General features: G+C 50.8%; 1 protein-coding gene across 10 annotated transcripts in view; it reads left to right on the top strand.

Moving 5' to 3' along the window:
* LOC138686197 (protein CEPU-1) overlaps positions 1–21,408 on the top strand; it is a 350,752-nt gene that overhangs the window by 211,357 nt on the left and 117,987 nt on the right. The window lies entirely within an intron of this gene.

The following is a 21,408-nucleotide window of genomic DNA, read 5'->3' as shown; positions in this document are numbered from 1 at the left end:
TTCCAGAGAAGGAAATCAAGGAAGCGTGAATCTTCCTGCCCGCTCCCCTCCCAGCCCCAGCCCAACGTAACCATCGATCCGTTGTGGAGGAGTTAACTTGTTCAGAATAGCAATGCTGCTCAGAAAGGACTTCGGCAGACCCCACCGCTGCTCCCGGTCACCTCCTGCCTAGCATGCAGGCAGCAGCCCTGCCCTCACCCCGGCCCCGCAAGGGTGACAGTCGGGGAAGGGTGCACAGGAAGGGAAAAAAAATAAATGAATAGGGTCTTCTCTTTTCTGACTCGTTTCCACGTGAGGTGGGAGGACAGTGAGTCGCAGCCAAGGATTTGGAAGGAAAGAGATGTTTCTAGAGGTCCCTTCTTGTTTTTCCACAGCCAACAAAAGGGAGAGCAAGCTGAGAACTAAGCAGCAGAAGTTGCCGCTTCTCTGAAGCGCTCAGAAAGCCCTGTCCCCCCCGAGGGAGAGGGCCTGGCTGTTGGAAATAGGTTATTTTATCCGGGGTGGCGGGGCGCTGAGGACCCCAAGCTGCTGTTGAGCAGCGGTGCCCTGCCAGGAAGGCTCTTTTCAGCTCCATCTCCGCTGCCCCTCCGAGCAGAGCTAATTCAGCGCCTGAGAAAGAAGCTGGATTGACGGCCGCGAGGAGACTCTTCCGTTGTGAAGGCTCAGGCTTTGCTCCTTGCAAACCCAGCTACCGTAAATCTACCATTAGGAGTCAGTTTAGGACCAGAGTCACCAGAGATGTTCAGATATTTTCTTCTGACTCGTGATGTCTGCTGAAAGGTACAGTCATGTGTCTTGCCTCGGTACCAGCACTTTAGATCACTGTATTAAATTTAAATCTAGGTTTAGACCTTGGGATAGAGCTACCATCTGGGACAGGAGGGGCAGGATTTACTCCTGGATGCAGCAGCAAAACCTGCAGGAATAGGAAAAGGGGTTGTGGGCGTTGGGTCCGACAGCTTGGCATTTCTACTGATGCATGCGTTGGTCCCTGAGCTGGGGGTTCAGCCGAGGGCTCGCGTCCGTGCGAAGGTCAGAGCTGGCTCTCTTGCTGGATCTCGCAAGGCCACGGTGTGAGGATGAGGTCGGTCTGCATCCCCTCCCACCACGTCCGGACAGCATCTGCCCTCACCAGCAGCAACTGGTTCATGCTGGAGAAGACCCATCCTGAACTTTGATGCAGCGCTTGAACCGAGTCCAGGCGTTGCTGAGACCTTTGGAGCAGTTCTCTCAGCACCAAAACAAATGGCTTGATTATGATTTCCCTTTAATTGGCATCAGTCAGCGCTTTCCACGGCAAGGCTCTGATGATCCCATCAGTGTGCACAGGCACTTGCGTGGTATCCCCCCGAATTCACTGGTGCCCCCGGCAGATGGTGAGCAGATCTGGCTGTAGGGCGAGGGCCACTTCTTTCACAGGCTCCTCTGTACGTCTCCTCTGGTTTTCTTGGTAGGGTGATGCAATGCCTTTATTTGTTCCCCCTTTGATTCTAATGTGAAAAGTCAAATCTGAGTTTAACGTGAGTCAAAGCATTTTTATTTTTATTTTTTTAACCCTGATGTTTCCTATGGTTTCCACTCAGGCTTTGAAAAGGGTCATGCAGTTTGCCACTGAGATCTGCTGTGGTTTACCTAAGCCTGTTTTGCAAATTTACTTTGCCCCTGTTGTGCTCTTGAAATAATTTTGGAGAAGTGATAACTTGGCCGTGAAACAAAACAAAATCAAGCATGTTTGTTTGACGGATGCAAACAGAAAGTGCTTGTTTGCGAAGCAGAAAAGAATCTTTCTCAGAAATGGGTCTGGTTTTTGTGACTCTTTGCTGCCCCATCTTTCCCCCTTTATTCACAGGAATTTGCCTTTTTGTGGTGTTATTGTGTAATGTGGAAAACAGGGCCGGTCTCTGAAGGATAACAGCGTGGTGTGTTCCAGCACGCGGCTTTCGCTTGGGTCCTGGGGGAGGCTGTGTGTCTCCCCCCACGCCGAGGCAGGGCTGCTCCTGCCAGGGCTTGAGCGATGGTGATTCTCCGCTGAGGTTTTGGGCAGCTGCCTTTGTGGTTTGCAGTCGATGAGTGCAGAAAGCCTGCCAGGAGAACCCGCTCCGGGCTCTCCGTCCCCGAGAAAGCAGTGCTCGCCATCCCCGTAGCCTCAGGGCTGAGCCGTGGGGGGCTCGCGGGGCAGCGCCAGGCGCTGGGCACGGGACTGGGCTCCTGAGGCAAATAAGGAAAGCAAGACAGGGCAGAGGTTGTTCGCGAAAGGGTCCAGGAATGTTGCTTGTCCAGCCCTTTCCCACACGCTGGCACCCCCGAGGACACCCCAAGTTATGTGCTGCTCATCGCAGCACTCCCGTCTCCCGCCCTACCCAGCTGATTTCCCCCATCCTTGCACAACCACCAAACTCCTTATTGCTGGATCAGCGTGCATCTCCTTCCCCAGAGGTCGGACCTGTGGCACGCTGCTCCTGTGAAATAGTCATCCCGTTCAGATGGTCTCCAAGCCCAGTACCCGGTATTTTTCATCCTGCTACAATTATTTATTTCGGAGTCTCACCCGGCAGAGACTGAAGCTCCTGGTTGCTTCCCTGCCTGCTTCCCAAGCCCAGACTCGGGGGGATATAGCTTGGGCTTGCAGGCTGCCGAGGCCAAGGTGTAATTACCTTGCTTTTCTTGATTATGGAGCGGTGAAGGACTTCTGAGTCCTTGGGCTTGGGTGGTACCAGCCCCCAAGCGGTCCCGTGGGCATGGGGTGTGGATGGAGCTAAGCCGCCGACTCGTATATTGACAACGAAAGTTTATCCTCCTGACTCCTTCAGTATCCAGCACGCTCACCTTCTCCTTCAAACCTCTCTCCTTTTTGTTCCTGAGGGCTAGGGAATAAATTCAGGGCTGTGCTGACCCCCCCCATGTTAAGGTGAAGAAGGGAGAGAGGATGTTCTTCTGCACCTGCGCCCTTACTTGGGAAATCAGTGCAAATGTGAGCAGTACTGAGGGTTAGGACTTGAGTTTCTGTTCCCATCAGCGCCCAGTGCCACTTCACCCCTGCCTGTCTCCTCCTGCCATCATTGCTGGGTCCTCCTTTCTGGCCAGGGTTTTCTTGCCGTGTTCCTGGAGATCTTCCATCAGAGGGGCTGCAGAGGCCCCGAGCGGCACCCACGTGCGATGCTCGCGGCTGTTTGTAGCTTGTGAGTCGATTGCTTTGCTTGCGATGGCATGTTTTTGAAAGAGGAGTTTATTGCTAAAGTGACATGTCAGCAAATCTTCGCCACCTCTCTCCCATCTCGGAGATGGAATCAGCTTAAAGTGGGGAAAAAAATTGTCATATGCATGGATTATTTTTTTTTTTTTTTCCTGAGCGCAATTTCCATCTGAGATGAGACAAGCTCCTGATTGCTGTGCCAGAGGAGGGTTTCCCTTTATAGCTCTCCTGGTAGAGCTGCTGCCTCTAGTTCACTGGAGCTGTCTGGGCTGGGGTCTCCTAGGGGACACGCGTGCTTTTCTGGAGCTGTCATGTCCATCATAGGGTTAAGCTTCTCCGGTCTACCAGCTCTGGAAAGATTTGAGTCAAACAGACTTGCACCCTGCTCCTCTGGGATGGAAAGGGCTGATGGGGAGGAAGAAAGGCGAGGAGGAGGGGAGGTCGGAGCAGCCTTGGAGGTGACAGAGCCGGCCGGTGGAGGGTTGCAGGGGTGGTGTTTCTAATCGTTAAGCTGGGGTTGTGAAATGGAGGTTCAGTTCTTAGCCCTGTTATTAACTCCTCATGTGACGTTAGGCACCCTCCTAGGTCCTATAAATGTGTATATTCGTGTGTGGCAATCGCAACACTTCCTTTTCTCTGGCTCTGTGAGTCATCAGCTTGCGTTGCAGTCTTTTTGTGGCAGGATACATCCCTCTGTAAGGAAAATGCTAAGAGTGTCCTAACTGGAGGGCACCACAGATGTCCACCAGTGTCCTGCCCTTGCTTGGAGTTTGAAGAGGCTACTGGGAGCATTTTTCAGTTGGAGGTGCCCGGGAGTTGTTATTGCAGGGGTATGTGGTGTATGGTTGGGGCACTGCAGAGCTCCTTGGTGCATGGATGGTCATTAGGTAGGAGAGCAGAATCAGCCTGAAGCAAAATCAGGGACCGTGGGACTACTCGCAGCCCCGGGCTCTGCTTGAGAAGCTGCTCTCGTCGTGACCGTGAGCTAACCTAAGCCTCGCACCTAAGCGCTTGCGGGTGACAGTGCAAGGGATGGCAACTGGGCTCATCTCTAGCTCTTGGCCACCCTGATGCGCTGTCCCCGTGCTGCCCTGCTCTGCCTTGGCAGAGTCCTCTGGGCAACGAGCACGCCGCTGCTTGGCATTGCACGTTGTGAACTGGAAGCTCCACGTGTGCGTTAAGGAGAGGTGGGCCAGGGATGTGGGTGGTCTTCAGCTTGCCTACATCATTGTCTCTTCTGCTGGCTTCGCTGGACTTACTGCAACTTCTGCTGTTGGAAAAATCCTCCTCTTGATCTAGCAAAGTTGTTCTTTCCTCCTCCCAGACCCGCCTAAACCTGCCAGTTTGCGCTCAGACACCCGTATTTTGCTTCAGGAGGAAAGGGGAGAATCAGGAAGGAACTAATCTATGACTGCATCAGTGGGAGAACGGGCTAATAGAAATTGTAATGAGAATACAGAGCCAAACAAACAAGCAAATGGGAAAATGCAATCCCCCCAACGCAACAGAGAGATTTATGCCGACAAAGGGGCTGATCCAGTGCTCATTAATGTCACCACAAGTCTTTATCCTAACTGTAATGGACTGTGGATCAGGTTGGAAGGCAGCGTTTTAGTCTTGCTACAGTGTGCGCGCTGTTGACAGGTTGCATGTGGAATAGCAATGCAGAAAGCCCTCTCCTAACAGAAAGAGTTTGCTCGTCGTTGCACGTGGCACCTTTGCAAAGCAAATGGGAAATACTTTCTGCTCTCCTTAGGTTTACTTTTCAGAGGTGCAAGGCTGTGAAGGAGCCAAGTCTGAGACTTGGGCTTAGCTGTCTGGATGCTGCAGCATCTGCTGAAATGCCAAACGTGTCTTAATCATTAGTATATTAAAACTCTTGCCTTAAATAAGGATTCTTCAGCTGGCAGTGAGCGGTGTTGGCTCTCACCACCAGCAGTCATGCTGGGAAGCAGTCGTTAGTTTATATGCAAAGCAAGGAGGCAGAAGAGCAGATGGGTGGGTACGGAAAGGCTGAAGGCAAACTTGACTTTGCAGCTGGATTCTCCCCTGGAAAAGCCAGTGTCAGGGAGATGGGGACAAGGTCTGGAGAGCTGAGCCTGGCCTGGAGGTGAGGACACCTTTGGGGAGAGTGCTGAATAGGAAAGGACTCCAAGGGTCAAACAGGAGACGTGCGAGTCCAGCTCTGCATGTTAATGAGGACAGAGTAAATAAGGAATAGAACCACCTTCCAACATGAGCAGCTGGTGAAATATCACAGGTTTTTTTTTTTTTTCCCAGAGATGGGAGATTTTGACCGGCTCTGCGCCTGCAACCATAAATGGCTCTGACACCTGCTTCTGTTTTATCAGACACACGCAGAGCCCCGGACATGATCCAAACGTTCATTACTTTGGATTTTTGAGTCTCTTTTTTTTTTTTTTTTAATTTTTTTTTCATGGTGAGATCATTATTTTCCCAGCTTCTCATCCTCTGTTCAGCAAAACCATTCTGTTTTTCAGACTTATGTTTCTTACACATCTCTAATGAGAAGCATGATAGAAAGCTGTCAAGAAAAGCAAATTCTCAAAGGTACAAAAGAAGAGCAGGGCAGCTCTAGGTTCAGAGCCACTTCCAAAACTCAAGATGGTTTGGACATAGAGATAGGCACAGCACTAATATTTGAAGGCATATTTGGGTTCTTACCCTTAAGTCCTCCAAATGCTGTAAATTATAGGTGTAGGGCTTTACTCCAGGATAATCTTTATTATCTTGAATCCCTGTTCCTCTCTCATGGTCCGGTACAAAGCTCTTGATGAGTTCAAAGGAAGAGTGACCTAGGTGAAAACTTGAGCAAGTATCTTCCAAGTCTTTAAAGGTTTGATGCTTGTCTTGCATTGCAATTCAGTGGGAGCTAGGCAAGGACCTGCCTCTCGTACTTTTATTAAAAAAATTCTGACTTGTACAGTTTGCTACATAAGAAAATACAGGCTTTTATTTCTGAAACAGATCTTTTTACTAAAAAATCCATTTCTTTCTTGCATACCTTGACTGGAAAATGTTTGGTTTAGAATTTCTTTGTCGGGAAAAGGACAGATTTGGTTGGAAAAATAGTATTTCTTTCTTTTAATCTGAGTTTATGAGTTCATTGAAGCATCTTGTCAAATTTTACAGGAAATGCTCTGATTTAGCTGAAGTGAGATTTGGGGTTTTAAAATGTCTTATAGGATATAGTGCAATTTTGATTTCATTCAGTCTCAGAAGGGAAGGATTTCTGGATACACGGAGTTTCCCTTTAGCTGAAAAAAGTCTTTCCCTTCTCAACTCTGAACTGCTTTACATTTTGGAGTCGATTTTTCCATCACGCTTCATCCCTCCTATCGCTTGCTTCTAGCTGGGGGAGCTGTTCTGCTTTGAATCGGACAAAGTTGATGTTGAATATATGTTTTCCGAGGCCAGAATTTCAGGCTGCCCAATGCACGTCGTGACCCTGTTTGCTCAGCAAACTTGCACAGTGTGAGAGTCGGGGCAAAACGTGGCAGCGTTGGGAGGGAGCAGTTTGGCGGTGCTCTGGTGGTGTGTGTGTTAAGTGATGTGATTTAGTCCTCTACAAACACGAGGAGCAAAAGGTATCTGTTAGCCTTGACTTGTGTACTCGCGAAATTAAAGAAAGCCTCCGCCCTCGCTTGTGTTCTGTGGGAGGGTAGGACGTGGTCAGGAGGTCAAAATCCCGTCTCGGGTTGTTACTGCTTCGTCACGGAGGTGGTTGGTTGAGGGAGACGCCTTCGCTGGTGTGTGTCAGCTGGGTCTCCGGAATTTCTCCGGTTGTCCTTGGCTCACGGAGGACAGCAGCTGCAGTTTCCTTGCTGGTTTAAAGCCAGCAGCGTGCAGACTGTTGACATCGTTTCACGAGACACGGGGCCCTTCACCTCAGACACCTCTATGAGTCTGAAACCAGCGTGCCAGCCATTTTTGGCCATTCAGAGGTCCACCTGGTGACCTCCGTCCATTCAAGTGGCACTGCCCTCAGTAGTCTCAACAGAGAGCCAAGGCCTGAAGAGATCACAGGGTGATAAATATCCTCTTGGTCCTTCTAGAAAAGACCGAAGGCTCGATGGCAACGCATCGCGTGGGAGAAACTTCACCCGCCCTGCTGGGACCGACCCTCCAGGGTCGGTGGGAGTTACGGCACGAGCCCCTTGCAGGTTCAGCGGGAATGGAAGGTGTGGAGCGATGTCCTGAGCACATGGGGTTTGCGGCCGACGGCGGAACGGGAGGCTGAAAGCTTGCGGCGTGCGGAGAGACACCGCAGGGCTGCTGAATTAGTGCGATGGGGAGATGTCAGCTCTCCCTCTCAGCTTCCCTTTGCAGCGCCAACTGTCAGTAATTTAACTAACGTTTTGTAAATAAATGTGGCATTCGGACAGCTGTCACCGCGCCTGTTATAAACACTCCTTTTGTCACTGAAAGCTGGCAGTACCGCTCCGTTTCCCCTGCAAATGCAGCTACCACTGCCAGTTAGCTCCTGAAGCCAGGGCTGTCAAGGAATCACATGCCGGCCGGTGGCTGGGAGACCGCGGCTTCGCGCAGGGAGCCCAGCGAGGCATTGCCAGGGCCTGGTGCGAAGGCAGCTTTTGCATCTCGAAAAGAAATAAATGGCCCGATCAGCGAGCAAGAAAACCCATCCGAATGTGGCTGTAGGTCTGGTAGGTTCCCAGCCAGGATCCCGGGCGGTCCAGCTGCAGCGCCGGTGGTGGCACCGGTTCCTCTGCCATCTCGTCCCAGCCCCGTGGGAAGCGCACATAGGATGAGATGGGGACCCCAGCCAGGTCCGGGCTTTGATGCGCCAAGGGAGCAATTTGGCACCGGCACGGCAAACGCTTTTCGCTTTGGAGCGTGGGCTCATCGCACGTCAGGCTTCGGTTTCGGTAAAATCGGTCTCTCGGGGACTGGGTTGGATTTGAGCGGAGAGAGCTGTCCTTTGAGCCTATCAGTCTTGCTCAGCACGCTTGTCCTATTAGGAGCGTATTCAAAACCTTCAGGCGGTCTGGATGCTTCTCCTCCTAACAAACCTGACTGGAGAGGGGATGCAGTTGTCCTTCTCCTTGCTGGGAAGGCTTGATCCTGTACCGCTTTTCTCCTCTCATCTTTCAGGGACCCTTGCAGCTCTGAACAACCCTCCCCTGGCCCCCGGTGTTTCTCTCCTAGTATCGGGTCACGTAACTTCCAGCAGTCGGCACCTATAGCCTTGCCGTGCTGCATTGATGTGTGATGCAGGCAGTGTAGAAATCAGCACATGACATCTCTCTTTCTCTAAGCTGCTGTAAAATTAGCTTCATCTCAAGTGGCAGAAAATGATCATATCCTCGCTTGAGGGTGATGAAGAATATTCCTGAGTCACTGCTAGTGATGAAACAGGCAGAAAATCCAGAGTGATACACAACTGCCCACTCAGTTTTAATCGCCGAGGCCATTTGCTGCTGCAGAGCCTTAAGACGCAGCTTCCTCCTCCTCTTCCTCCCTTTCATCCATCACTCCTCTTAGAGGCCTGGGCTGCGGATCCCAGCAGGGGCAGAGCAATTTCCCGTCACACTGGCGAGGCTGCAGGCTACGAGCATCTCGTGCTTCTTCACCGTTCCCCCGGGAGGAGAGGAGGGGGTCAAAGCTTCCTTTTCTTAAAGCGGTAGGAGGAAAAAGATGGAGCCTACCCTCCTCGGTTCTCCTCCTTCCAGGCTGCAATCCTGCAGCCTGGGAAAAACTCTCCTCTGAGCTCACCCTCATCTCAACAAATTTTCCCTGCTGCCTCCGAAGCAGCTGCTGTGCCCACAAGGACGTTTCCTTTCGCGTTTCTCCCCTGTCAGCTTTAGTTCAAAGCCGTCTCCCTGGATTTTTGTGTCTTGGATAAAGCCACCTTCTTTCTTACAACTGCCAGCTCAGCGCTTGGGAAACCTCTTGCCAAATTTGCTGGCGACTAAGGCCAAGAAAACCCTTCAAAACACTGATGATCAGAAGCAAAGCGCTGTAATGCTTCCCTTCCTTGCATATGCTCCCTGGCAGCATCTTAGCGCGAAGGACTCCTCGAAGGAGGCTTCCTGCAAGTCCTGCCCTGCCAGCTTTCCCCCAAACTCAGATGGAAGCCCCCCGCGCTCCGGGTGGAGGTTGAAGGGTCTTTTAAACTCTGGCAAGGTTCAGGTGAGTCCTTCAGCTTGGGAATCGCCTCCATCTTCTGGTCTTCCGTGCGGCTCAATCGCTGCCGACCTGGTTTGGCATCGTTTTGGGGGAAAACCGTAGCGATTCTCCAGTTTGCGCAGGCATTTGAGTGAACGGTCTCTTTTCTCCAGTCAGGTCTTGTCAGTATTTATCCCTGAACCTGATTTTTAGATGTTCTCTATCCTGCAGATTTGCCGGGATATGCTATTCACACAAAACTCTCCTGGTGTCAGACTTCTGCTAGGATAGCTTAATAGCTCCTACCAGCCTGCGAGGGGAATAAGCAGGGCTGGCAACAGTACAGGCGTGCGGGTATAAATGTGTCAAAGCAGGGGTTTTGCCAGCGTAAAAAATATTGCAGAAGCTCACTCCCCCCTGCAACGGAGATTGCTGTACCAGCGAAAGTTTTCTGCACCAGTCGGCCAAATCCGGGCAAGTTTCTGCGAATCCCGCTCTCCTCTCGGTAATCCTCGGCAGCTTTGCACGCCGGGCATTTCTTTGTCAGCGCAAGCAGGTGCAGAGCTGCAGGACATGGGTTGAGCATCTCGCTTTGGTGGTTATTCCAGCATACAGCTACTTTATTCTCGCATCAGGCAGAGCGCGATCAGCACTCCTCTTCAGCTTAATTTCCTTTTTCCTCATGTCTTCCCCAAAAAGCGGAGTCTGGGTGGTGCTGTCTTGGGTTAGATTCAGCGGGAACCCGGGAGACAAGTATCGAAATGAATAGATGGGTGGTAATTTGGGGTGTTTGAGTGTTATAACTAACCACCCCCAAGCACACTTGCATTCTGCGCACGCCAGCCGTCGTCGCACACAGAGACCGAATTTGTGTGCGTATATATATATTTATATACCTTGTGCAGGGCTAATGAATGAAGATAGATACATACAGGGGGAGAGTAATTTGTGCAGATACCTGTCGAGAGAGGCAGGAGACGGGGATAAAGCCAGCGGGAGCCGGCGCAGATGGCGAACGCAGATACTGCAGCCGTACCTGGGAAAAGCGGTCCCTTGGCAAAGCGGCGGCGGGGGCCGCTTTGGGGAGAGGTGGGGGGACAAGCCCGTTAGTAAATGCTCTAATCTTTTCTCCGGGTGGTGCCAACTGCTGCTTGTTTCTCCTGCTGTGAGTCTGAAACAGCCCCGCTAACCTCTGGCAAAATCAGGCAGATAACAAGGGAGGGAAGGCTGACTTTGTCTGCTGCTTTTATTTTTATTTTTTTTCCCCTGGCTTGGGAAGGAAGAAATAAAGTTGGATTTCAAGTGGGGCTGTTGCAGTAATGGAGGGAAATGAGAAATGCTCTTCAGCTGCCTTCTCCTTCCTCGCGTCCCCATAAATAACCCTTCTTGCTCGGAGACGGCTCAGCTCTCACTTAGAGGAGAGAGCTTGGGTTTTGACTGTTATTTTTTTTGCCGCAGCTCAAGGGCCCCTTCCCTTTCCTGCCTCGTCGGAGCCTGCTCTCCTCCCAGGACCGCTCTCTGGGATAGCGGTTTCTCTTTGGACGTGGGCTCTGGTTTGCGGGGAGCCCCCGCGGTGGGCAGGGCTGCCCCCGGCAGCCGTGGCTCTTGGGCACAGGCATCGTTGCTGGCACCTTCCCCTCTCTACCGCTGTGTTGCTGATGCCAGGGATGCCAGCAATGGTGCTACCTTGGTGTCAGTCCCGGCTTCCTTAAGTCAAATGCCAGCGATGAACAAAGTGTGAGCCTTTGGGGGGGATGGACAGCAGCAATCCCAGTGCCTGCTCCTGGGGAGATAGCCGAAAACAGCTTAAAATGCCCATGACAGTCCATGATCCTTCCATGCCCACCCTCTTGTAATAAAACCAGGTCCTGCCATGCAATAGCTTTAACCAGCGTCATCCTTCTGTGGGTGTAGGCAGAGCTTGCAAACTGTCTGGGGACCAAGGGACAAAAAGTGTTGCTGTAGGGATGTTTTTTGATATCTATGGCATCTTCCTCCGAGGGGTTTTGGCCAGGTTTTGCATGCAGTTTAGCCGCCCTCTCTCTAGCTCGCTTTCCTACTAGTCTAGCTCACTTTCCTACTAGTCGTTCAGAGCTTCTTTGTGAATTCATGGAAGCAAGGTGCAGGTGATCTCTCTTCCTCTGCAGGTCCCTTTTCCCCTTCACCCTTTCTTCTAACTTTTGTGAATCAGCTGGCTGATTTTGGTCAGGTTTGACAGGGGGCTGGGTGCTACGTTTCTACGACTTCCATGAAAATAGGCAGGTAGAGGTCGAGAGACCTCGTTAGTGCTCTGAAATAATGACAGAATGAGCTCAACTCTTGTACGAGACACATGAGAATCCACATGGCCATGGCCATATGCAAGACTCAAGGGAAGAGGGAGCTCCAGCCTGAGCTTGCGTCATTTAAGACTACGCATTAAAAGCAGCAAGGGGTCCAGGTGGGGAGGGATTGAATGCTCCAGATTGTGTGTAAGGAAAACTGCAAAGATGATGTTGTGTTGGTGGAGACAGGCTGCCAGTCCTGGTGTCAAGGAGAAGAGACAAAAGCTCAGGGTTTCACGCTTAATGCAGCTGATATCAAATGAGCGATGCTGCACTTAGCTTGCCTGAATCGGAAGACTGCAACAGCTGGTCGCTGTGGCATTGCTGAAACCGGCTGGCTCACCCTTCCCTTCAGTTAAAAAAAAAAAAAAAATAAAGGCCAAAAAAAAAGCACAACAGCAATGACAAAAAAACCCCCACAAACCCAGCAACTCGCTTTCCAGAAGTTCCTAATGCTACAACAGGCAAAGCGCTGGAGATAAAAGAAATAAAAAAGCGGGGGGAAGAGGGAGAAAATGCATTTATGAGCTCTCAAACTAACAGCATGCAACTCTCATATTATTTTTCCTCCTTAGCCTTTGAAACAGAACAACGGCCCGGAGCCTTCTCGGCAGATGGACAATGTGCGTGCCTTAACCACTTAACAGCCATTAGCCTAATTTCACGTACTGGAGCCAAATTAAATAATAAGTAAGAGGCTATGAAAAGCTGGTTTGGAGGCTGCGTTACTGCCTTTCACTTGATAACCTTCTCATAAACAGATGCTCTCTCTCTACCCTATTAACCTTGTCTGAGAGCAGGGAGGGGGGCTTTGGTGAAGCAAACAAGCCAGACCTCGGTGGGGAGGGGGGAGGCGAGCCGGAGGGGCCAGATGTGGGGGTCCTCCGAATTTCTTGGTTTTGCTCCCCCGATGCCCCAGCCGTGGAGGAGTCGCCGAGCAAGAGCCCATTCTGCGGTTGCGTCCAGGTCATTTTAACGTGCCAAATGATTCATCTTGATCAGTGAGCCCATCTGTACCTGCTGGGTGAGGCTTTGCCACCCGGAGCTGATTTTGTGGACAAATCTGCTTTACTTGGAGGAAAGGGGAGATGGTGCTGAACGACACGAAAGGGGAGGTGGCCCCGTGGCTCGGTGCCTAATCCCTCCCCGGTTTTGGCTCGGGCAGGGCATGGGGGGGGCTGCTCCATCTTCCATCCTGGTGGTACCACTAGCTCGCCCTTTCGGATGAAGTCATTTTGCTGCTCTTTGCCTCTTTCCCCCCTGTGTTGAGGCATGAACAATAGTACTTGCCTAAGCTTTGGGAGTTTGTGAGTATTAGTGAGTTTACAAAATGCTTTTGATGTTATTTTGGTGATGGGAGGGTGAGGCGTTTGCAGAAGGGGTTGTGTGTATTTATTTTTTTTGCTGCAAAAGATTTGGGGGTGGCTGCCTTATTTTGTCACCAACGCCCCTGCCGCTAACTATCGCTGTGTGCTTTGCGTCTCGACTTTGGGCCTTTTTGAGTTTTCAGGGGATTATAGATGACCGTGCAGCTATTTTTGGTGAGAGGTTTTATTTATTAAAAAGCCATCTTCCTTCATTAAAAAGATACATTGATGTGAAATAGATGAGCAGCTCTATTACTGGCGTGTAGCGTGCCATGCAAGCCTGGCGCTGCTGAGATGATGTGCTGCATGCCTTCCCTTGATGCAAGAAATATCTCTTCACGGAGCCACCCAAAATTTGGTGCATGAGCCATCCCTTTGCCCCCGCTGCAGGGTCCAAGGCCCTGGGATAGATGTGAGAAGGTTTGTTCTTGGTACAGGATTTCTAGCGGTTCCTTGGTGCCAGCAGCAACTTGACTTTCCTTCCTTGTTGGTTTTCCTCCTTCGTCTAAGTTGTTACCCAGGCTCTGCTTTCATATGCAAAACCTGTCCTCTGACTGGCACGGAAACTGATAAAGCTGGGTTTCTTATGAGTTCGCTTCATTTTGGTCCAAGTAGGAGTAAATGACTTGCCGCCTGCGGCGGGAACGTTTGGAAGGGGTTTGCGTTGTGTGGATTCTTTGAGGTTCAGATGAGGATGAATCTCATTTTTCTGTGGCCTTTTTGTCCGTGGGGCACTCGCAGAGTCCCTCTCCTGTACCTGGCTGCTTATCTGTACTAGACTTGCAGGTACTTAATGTCTTTGAGCCATCTGTTCCTCTGTCAAACTTAGTTAAAATTGGCCAAAGGCTTCACAAATTATTGGGTAAGATTGCTAGTCAGAGGCACACAGGCAAAGATCATGATTGCATAAGCTCATTCCAGTAGGAGTCAGGGCTAAAAATACATGGGGCTGTGTTATTCGGAGACAAGGCAGCTGGGGAGATGGGATCTACATCCAACCCTTCCCCGGCGTGAGGGATATTAGACTTGAGTCTATTTTTTGGTACTGTAGAAAGCTCCTCCGTGGAGATGGACTTTGCTTTGGGTAGGGTGTGCTGCCTTTTCTTTTCTTTCTTTTATCATGTGGCTTTCTGTCCAAAATGAGCCCCATTCACTCTTTTCCGAGGCACCGGCTCTTACACCGAGATGCTGCGGTTGTACTTTCAGGTAGCCGTTTGCTGAAGAACTCCTCCGATAAGGGCTGGGATGCGGGGTTTGCTTGGCGGTGGCATACGGCAGCGGCTGCAGAAGCAAGAATGCAGCTTGGGCAGTTAGTCGCGAGCCTTCCTTGCTGGAGGAAAGGAAAGGGGAGGGTTGTGTGTGGGTAAGAAGGTCAAGTGAGCAGGAGGAGTCCCAGGTCACCGTCTCCCCCAGGCCAGTTTGAATGGGCTGAGCTCTCTGCTGGACACACTGGGATGTGCCTCCTGCAGACCTTCTCAAGAGCCTGTCTCTGGTTTTTTATCTCTCAGCACGCTACATATCAGCCCGAGTAAGATGCTAGCTTTGGGAGCGCTGGTCCTTTCCTCCGAGAGCTCCCCTCCAGTGCTGGCTGGATGCGGTCCTCCCAAGCGCAAAATCCCGAGCGGGCGCCAGATGGGATTGCCGGTGTGAAATGGCCAAGGAGATGTCAGTGGGGATCACCGGTAGCGAGAAGCATGTGGAGAGGCTTCGCGCCGTGCTGTTGGGATGGATGGAGTAATAACCAGCTCCTCCTGCGCATGCCGCGTGTTCCCACCGTGAGCGCTGGCTAATGCGATGCCCGCGCGGCATCGTCCGGCAGAGCTCAACGCGCTCACGTCGCCGACCGCTTCACCTGGGAGTATGTTTCAAAACGAGGGTATTCCCAGTCAGATCAGTCTTAGCTTTGGGCATCTGGTCTAAGCAGGTCTTGGAAAGAGAGAGGGACCAGTCCATCTCCCAGAGTCTTGTCATTGTCTACAGGGCGACATAGATGACCGGCACGGGCTAAGGTGAGATGAACCATAGCTGTTAGAAGAGAGGAAAAGCAAAGGAACCAGCAAAACGCCCCTCAAAGGCTGGGCTGCTCTCGATCCATTAGCATTTCTGTAGGAGCCTGGAAAAGCACGAGCAATCTGGGATACTTGCTCCTGTAACTGCAGGTGTCTGAGATGATGGATGTCTGCATCTGAGCATGTTGTCTAGTCCCCCTTTGTAGTCGCTGGAGAGCAATGGGCCTTTTTAGGGTGCAATTCATCCCAGTCTAAGGCAGATGTCTAAAATAGGTCAGACAGATTGCGTCCTAGCAGTGTCTTTTTCTCTCCATTTGCTATAAAATGGGGTCCAAATGGCTAGCTTGCATGTCGAGGTGATAAATCCAAACCCAAGCGTTTAGAGGAAGCCATAGGATCAAAATAGGAAATATCTAACATGGATCAGGGTGTGGTATTAGAGCCAAGCATGGGTGCGAAGCAGCAGGAATGCACCTGATACTTCACCTGGCAGAAATGGGGGAAGAAACGGGGTGATTTTGGGTTTTTTTGGACCCCGAGTCCATTTGCGTCTCATTCCTCTGACTTACAGCAGACTCAGCTAAGCAGTTCTGCATGTGGCTTGTCATTAGGTACCTCACCCGGCAACCTGCAAGTTCATTAGTATTCTTTTTAGTGCTAACAAAATGTCCAAGCTGCATCTTTTCTGCATGAGAGGCTGAAACGCCTTAGCAGTAAGGGAAAAATCAGACTCCAGCGCTATGGAGACCACCCAGAGCCGGCCCCTTCTGCCAGCAAAGCGCTGTTTGTGTCCGTGTGGCACAACCACAGGAGCCCAAAAAAAAAACCCAACCAAAACCCCAAAAGTGGTCAGAAGAGAATTTTACCTTTATAATCGTATCTGCAACAGGGCCTCTGCCAACGTGGCAGTTTGAGCTGAGGATCTTCCCACCCCAGCACAGCCATCGCTGCAGAAATATCCATCGGACCAAACATCTGCAGGTAAAGAGGCAGCGTTGAGGATTAGGTGAGGGATGCTCCGCTTTCTCCTGCCCCTATAGGAACCTGTAGGGCTGCTTGGCTCCGCTTCGTCTGTTGGGCAACGCGTGCGCAAACTCCTTTTCTGACTGGGGCGGTGAGTGCCAAAAAGGCAAGGCAGCGCGAGGGCCGTGGCTGTGCCCTGCCTGCCTAAGAGGCTTTCATTGATTTTTATTTTCTTCAATGGAAGCAGAACTGACATCCATTAACCAGCCTCCCGGCCTCTCCAGAGCAAGGGATGGAGGCAGCAGAGGCTTTATTGCTAATTTTTTTCTCTTAGGCTTATGTGTTTCTCTCCCGTTGCTCTTTGCTAATGCTCAGCAGCTCTGGCTGCAGCCTGGGAGATGTAGAGGGGTTTGAGAGCAGAGCAGAAGAAATATGAGGTGGAAATGAAGCTCCTCTAATCTGACTTATCCCCAATGTGTATCTGTGTTTTGGGAGGCCCCCTATTTATTTAACCAGCTTAGACGTCCACAGATAGCTCTGTGAAATAGCTGTGGGGGAAGATGGATGGGAGAAGCTGTCTCTTCTGGCTTTATTTGGCAGCTCTGATGCTTTCACTGCTGGTCTGCGAAGCTCTCCCTTAGGGATGGAGCACAGCCAGGCTGTGAATAGCGGGGTCCGGAGTGAGCTCGTGGGGGTGTTAGCAGGCGCTGGGAAACGGGGTGCTGCTCTCCTAAGGGCAGCTCCGGTCAAAAGAGTTGCTTTCCTCTCCGGAGGTTTTGTTTGAGAGAGGCTGGAGGTGAGAGATGAGAGGGGCTTGAGGCTGCGGGGCAGCAAGAGCCACGGTCTCCCCACAGAGGTGCCCGAGATGCTGGTGGCTTTGTCACCAGCTTTGGCCGCATCCATTCCTGTCCCGCACCCGACTGCCCGTCCCTCAGGTATTATCCCAAATCTCTGTGCAGTTCTTTGGGGAAAAAAACTTTTTCCTTTCTTAGGATCTGTGGTAGGTAGAAGAGAGCAAAAACTGTTTGTGGTTGAAAATGGACTCTTTAATTTAAAGTTTTGTGAAACAAATAATATATATTTAACGTATATCTTTATATGGTGGGGATTTATGAAGCTTATGTATATTTTATATATACACATTTCATGTTGGATATTTAATGTCTCCTGAATTCTCAGCAGAATATTTTGCTCAGTGTTTTGTTTATTTACTTTTTCCTCCCTTACTTTTGGTGTTCTTGTTTCTCATCGCTAGCTGTCACTGTGCAGCTCTTCAATAACTGTGTTTTGTATTCAGTTGCAGAGTTTTCTTTGGGGGGTTGTTTTTTAATATACTGTTTATGAAGAAGACTGATTTTGGGAACGATGTATGTGTGCAGCAGAACGTTTCTGCAGCGAAAGGGAAGGTCTCAAAAACAAAGGAACACACGAACAAGAGGGGGAAAAGAAGATTGTTGGACCTTTTTGGACAGTGAATACTGCAGAAATACCTTTGACATTTTCCCAGACTTATTAGACAGGTCCCGAGCTGACTCAGGTACCCAGTTTCCAAATGTGTCTGCCTCGACTGGACCTCAGCTGCTGATTTAATGGCAAACCTCTTGTTGCGAGCCCAGCTGTGCTGCACTGTTCCCTACTGGAAAAGCAGCCTAGGCTCTGGTTTTTAATGAAGAAGTTGTTAATGCTGTGGTGGGTGTAAAGGCTCCTGCTTTTATTAGGGAAGGACAGGAGCTTCCTCACTCCCTCACCCATCCCCATGTGCTTGAAAGATGCTCGCAGTCCCCGCACACGCCGTGCATCGATCCCACTCTGGTTCTGGATGCTGGTGCAGTGAAGTTAATTAACTCGATCAAAGCATCTCTCCTGTAGATCAGGATCCTTGTCAGGATGCCGTGTCCTTGGCTTTCTGGGTGGTGGTTTTAGTGGTTCATCTCGCCCTCGCAGCTGCTCCAGTGACTTGGTGGGACATGCTGTTGTAGCCAGCGCAGGGCTAATGGGAGCACTGGGATCGTATGTCCTGAGCTGGGAAAAATTCAGATGCTGGAAATGGAAGCACTGGGAGCTGTGGGCTTCATGCTTGATTGCTTTCCTGATTGGTACTATAAAAAAAAAAAATGCATTATAGAAAGAATATTTGATTTAGAGAGTGCCTGGATGCCGACACCATCTCTGTTTGTTTTCCTTCTTTCAGCACAAACCTTGTAAAATTTTTATGAAGCATTAATGGATCAGAGATTTTTTTTCTCAAGCAAATTTTATGAGGTGAAGGTAACCCCCCCCCCCAAGTCCGGCCCAGTTTAGCACTCTTGAGAAACGTAGGACACGGAGCGCTTTGGGGTAGTTCTCTGAGCCGTGGCTTGCGGGAAGGGTGCAGGGGGAGCGGGAAGGGAGGGAAGGGATCATTCCCATCCCAGTGCGTGTAGCGGCGTTGTGGTGGTTGGCCCTGGGAGGGGAGAAGCTGCTGGGAAGGATGGGCAGGAGGTGCAGGCTGTGTTGAAGAAGCGGAAGGATGCAAATGTGGATGTTCAGCTCAGTGTTGTAAACTAACCCTGAACTTGAGAACACTTGTGATTCAGCTCTCGGTTCGTGCTGAAGGACTTTTGAAGGTTAGCGAATATCAAGGGGAGAAAGAGTGAAATGTAGCATCCCGGCCGTCGTCACCTGGGTCTCCCTTCAGCAATGCACTTGCAGGCAATAACTTGGTCAGAAGTGATGGATGAGAGGTTTCTTTTCATTTCTTTTTTATTTTGTTTCAATCTTCTGGATTGAATGCTGTCCTCCTCCTTTGGAGGAGGAAGGCTAACCTGGCATCGGAGCAAAAACTCAGAGGTTGTGGCTTCTCTGTCCAGCTCTGCCAAGGATTTCCAGGCAGGGCTGATGGTAGAGAGCTTATTTTACAACAGTGCCTCAAGCCACATCCCTTCAAGAGTTAGCTGGGTAAGGGGAGCAAACAAGCCCTGGCAGCAGCCCTGCAGAAAAGCATGGAAAACATCCAGCTCCGAGGAGCTTAATGGGAAGTTATTAGCCTGAATATCTTCCTTATTGTGGAGGCAGGGCTGCCTTATCATCCTGACAGCCCCGAGTAATTGATGTCCCTTCAGAAGGAAGCCAAGCTGAGGTTTTGTGGTTCGGTGGGAGGCTTTGCTCTGCTTGACCTTCCCGTCGAGGAGCAGCTGGGGATTCTAACACCATCGGTGCAGCTCCGGGAGCTGGGCACAGGGCACCGGCCAGGAGACACGGCCAGGGAGGGATAGCGGAGGATGGACAGAGGGCAACTGAGGACACCGATGGCCCGTGGTGGCATTCAGAGCTGGGGTTGCCATTTGGTCCCGTGTCGAAGCTTGCGCTCAAGTCGTGTGGCAGAGCAGGCGGGGAGCGTTGCGGAATCGTGAGTGATTGCTCAGACTCGGGTGGACGGCCCGTGGGGCTTGCTTACTTTACTAAATCAATACTCTGATGGAGCTTGCCGCCCTGGGAAATTTAGAGCCTGGCCAAGGATGAGTCGATTACGGGTTAAAGAATATTTGCAGTTACTGTAGGTAATGGGATGTAAACCTGCTGCTACTACTGTGATGCTGAGAACATCTGTAGAGGGCTGGCAGGGGGCTGTTTCAGCTGCTGCTTAGGACTTTTTTTCAAAGAAAGTTTCATGGGCTGCTACAGAAACGGTCGGGATTTGTGTGTCTGCAGTCCTGGTAGGGCTTTCACATGTGTAGGGCTTACTTTGGTGGCAGGAATGGAAAAGAAATGCCTCAGATATTAACTCTTTCTGTGCTGGTCCCCATATGGCGTCTCTTTAGACTATCCTGTCTCATGTATTTTTTTCTGAACTTTCCTGAAATATGCAGTAGCAATCAAGGCAATTAACTATAATTGCAGAGAGACTACCTTGCGAAGGCGGGACGCAGAAATAGGCAGGTAATTACAATGAGTTATAAATGGATGGTTATTTACATCAGGAGTGATGCACAGGGATTTAGCAATCGGAAGTTTGAACTGGTGGTTGCAGCAAAGGACAGTTGTCTGGGGTCATTTCTCCAAGACCCTTGCGTGCCTAGGCACCTCTCTGGTGCTCGCCTTCCTCTCCTACACGGGGAATATGTACTCACCATCTCGGGATCATTAGCAAGCTGTTAGGGTCTTTAAGAGCTCTCAGCTATCTTCAAATAAAATGCAAAAGATTATTTAATTAGGCACACATCTGAAGAGACATGGACTTTTCAGGGCAAGCTGTTAGATCTGATTTCTGACTCAGGCGATGCCTTGCTGGCATCCTGCTGGCTGTAGCTTCTGCCGAGCGGCTCGAGGCGGGCTGACGGCGAGTACCTGCGCTCTCCGGAGCGAGCGGCACCCGGAGTCGACCCGTGCTGCTGATCGGACCGGTGGCTTTCTCTTGGTTGCAATGTCCTGACCCCTCACAGTTGTAGAGGAGTTGCCCGCCTTGCCTGATATACGGGAAGGAAATATACCTTTTTAGGCCTTCTCTCCTCTTGGGGAATTCATGGGGCAGAACGATGTGAACTACCTCTCCATTGCTACATCTGCTCTAGGCAGGGTAATGCATCTGTGTAAGGGCCAGCCACGTGTAGCGATGTGCTGTGCTTTGCTAGGGTTGACGGGAACCTCAAATTACCCCACTGCCACGTCTCTCTGGAGGAGCGCTTTGTAGACATCATGCTCTACTCTGAAATGATTTTTTAATCTAGATTTGAAAACGCTGTTATGAATAAAGGAGGATGCCTTTCCCGTAGTAGCGACAAGCAGCCTGAGAGAGCAGCCATTAAGGCAAGCAGCTCAGAGGAGCGGTGTAGTTGGTCTCGTTTCAGGAGACAAGGTACTTTGGTGGCAGGACATCTTGTGAGTTGTGTAGGTTTCCTGGCCCCGGTCTCCCCAGAGAGGCTTAAAACTTTTAGTGCCCTCTTGCTTGGATGTACTTAGCAACAAAGAGATTTCAATTATTTAAAGGTACAGGAAGACATGAAAGCCATTAGGAAGGGACCTGGTGCCCCCCGGAGATATTGCAGTCTTCTCCGTGCTTCCCCTAGACAGTTTGCAGGACTAGCTGCAAACACCGACGCCGGGGAGAGGAGGCGCGTGGACCGAAGCACGGACGATAACCACCTTGGCCTAAAGTCAGAGTTGGTTTTCAAGCGGCCCCAAAGTCTCGTTGTAGAATTGGTTGGGTGGGTGCGATGAGGGGCAGCTTGCAGCTTGGTGTGGACCCCAAAAAAAGGAGAATAGCAAGGCGGGGGGTGATACCAAAAGAGGAGACGGGGCGGAGGGGTGTTAGCCAGCCCTGCCGCTCCAACCCTAGGTTATGCGCAGAGGGTCAAGACGTGGTATCCCTTGTGTTCATCGCTCCTCCGCTAGACATAGGGCTTGATTCCCGAGGACAGGCAGTCCAG

The sequence above is a fragment of the Haliaeetus albicilla genome, chromosome 7 (genome assembly GCF_947461875.1).
Source record: "Haliaeetus albicilla chromosome 7, bHalAlb1.1, whole genome shotgun sequence".
In the NCBI taxonomy this organism is placed as follows: domain Eukaryota; kingdom Metazoa; phylum Chordata; class Aves; order Accipitriformes; family Accipitridae; genus Haliaeetus; species Haliaeetus albicilla.
The sequence above is the reverse complement of the archived record's forward strand: the minus strand, read 5'-3'. Positions and strand labels throughout refer to the sequence as shown.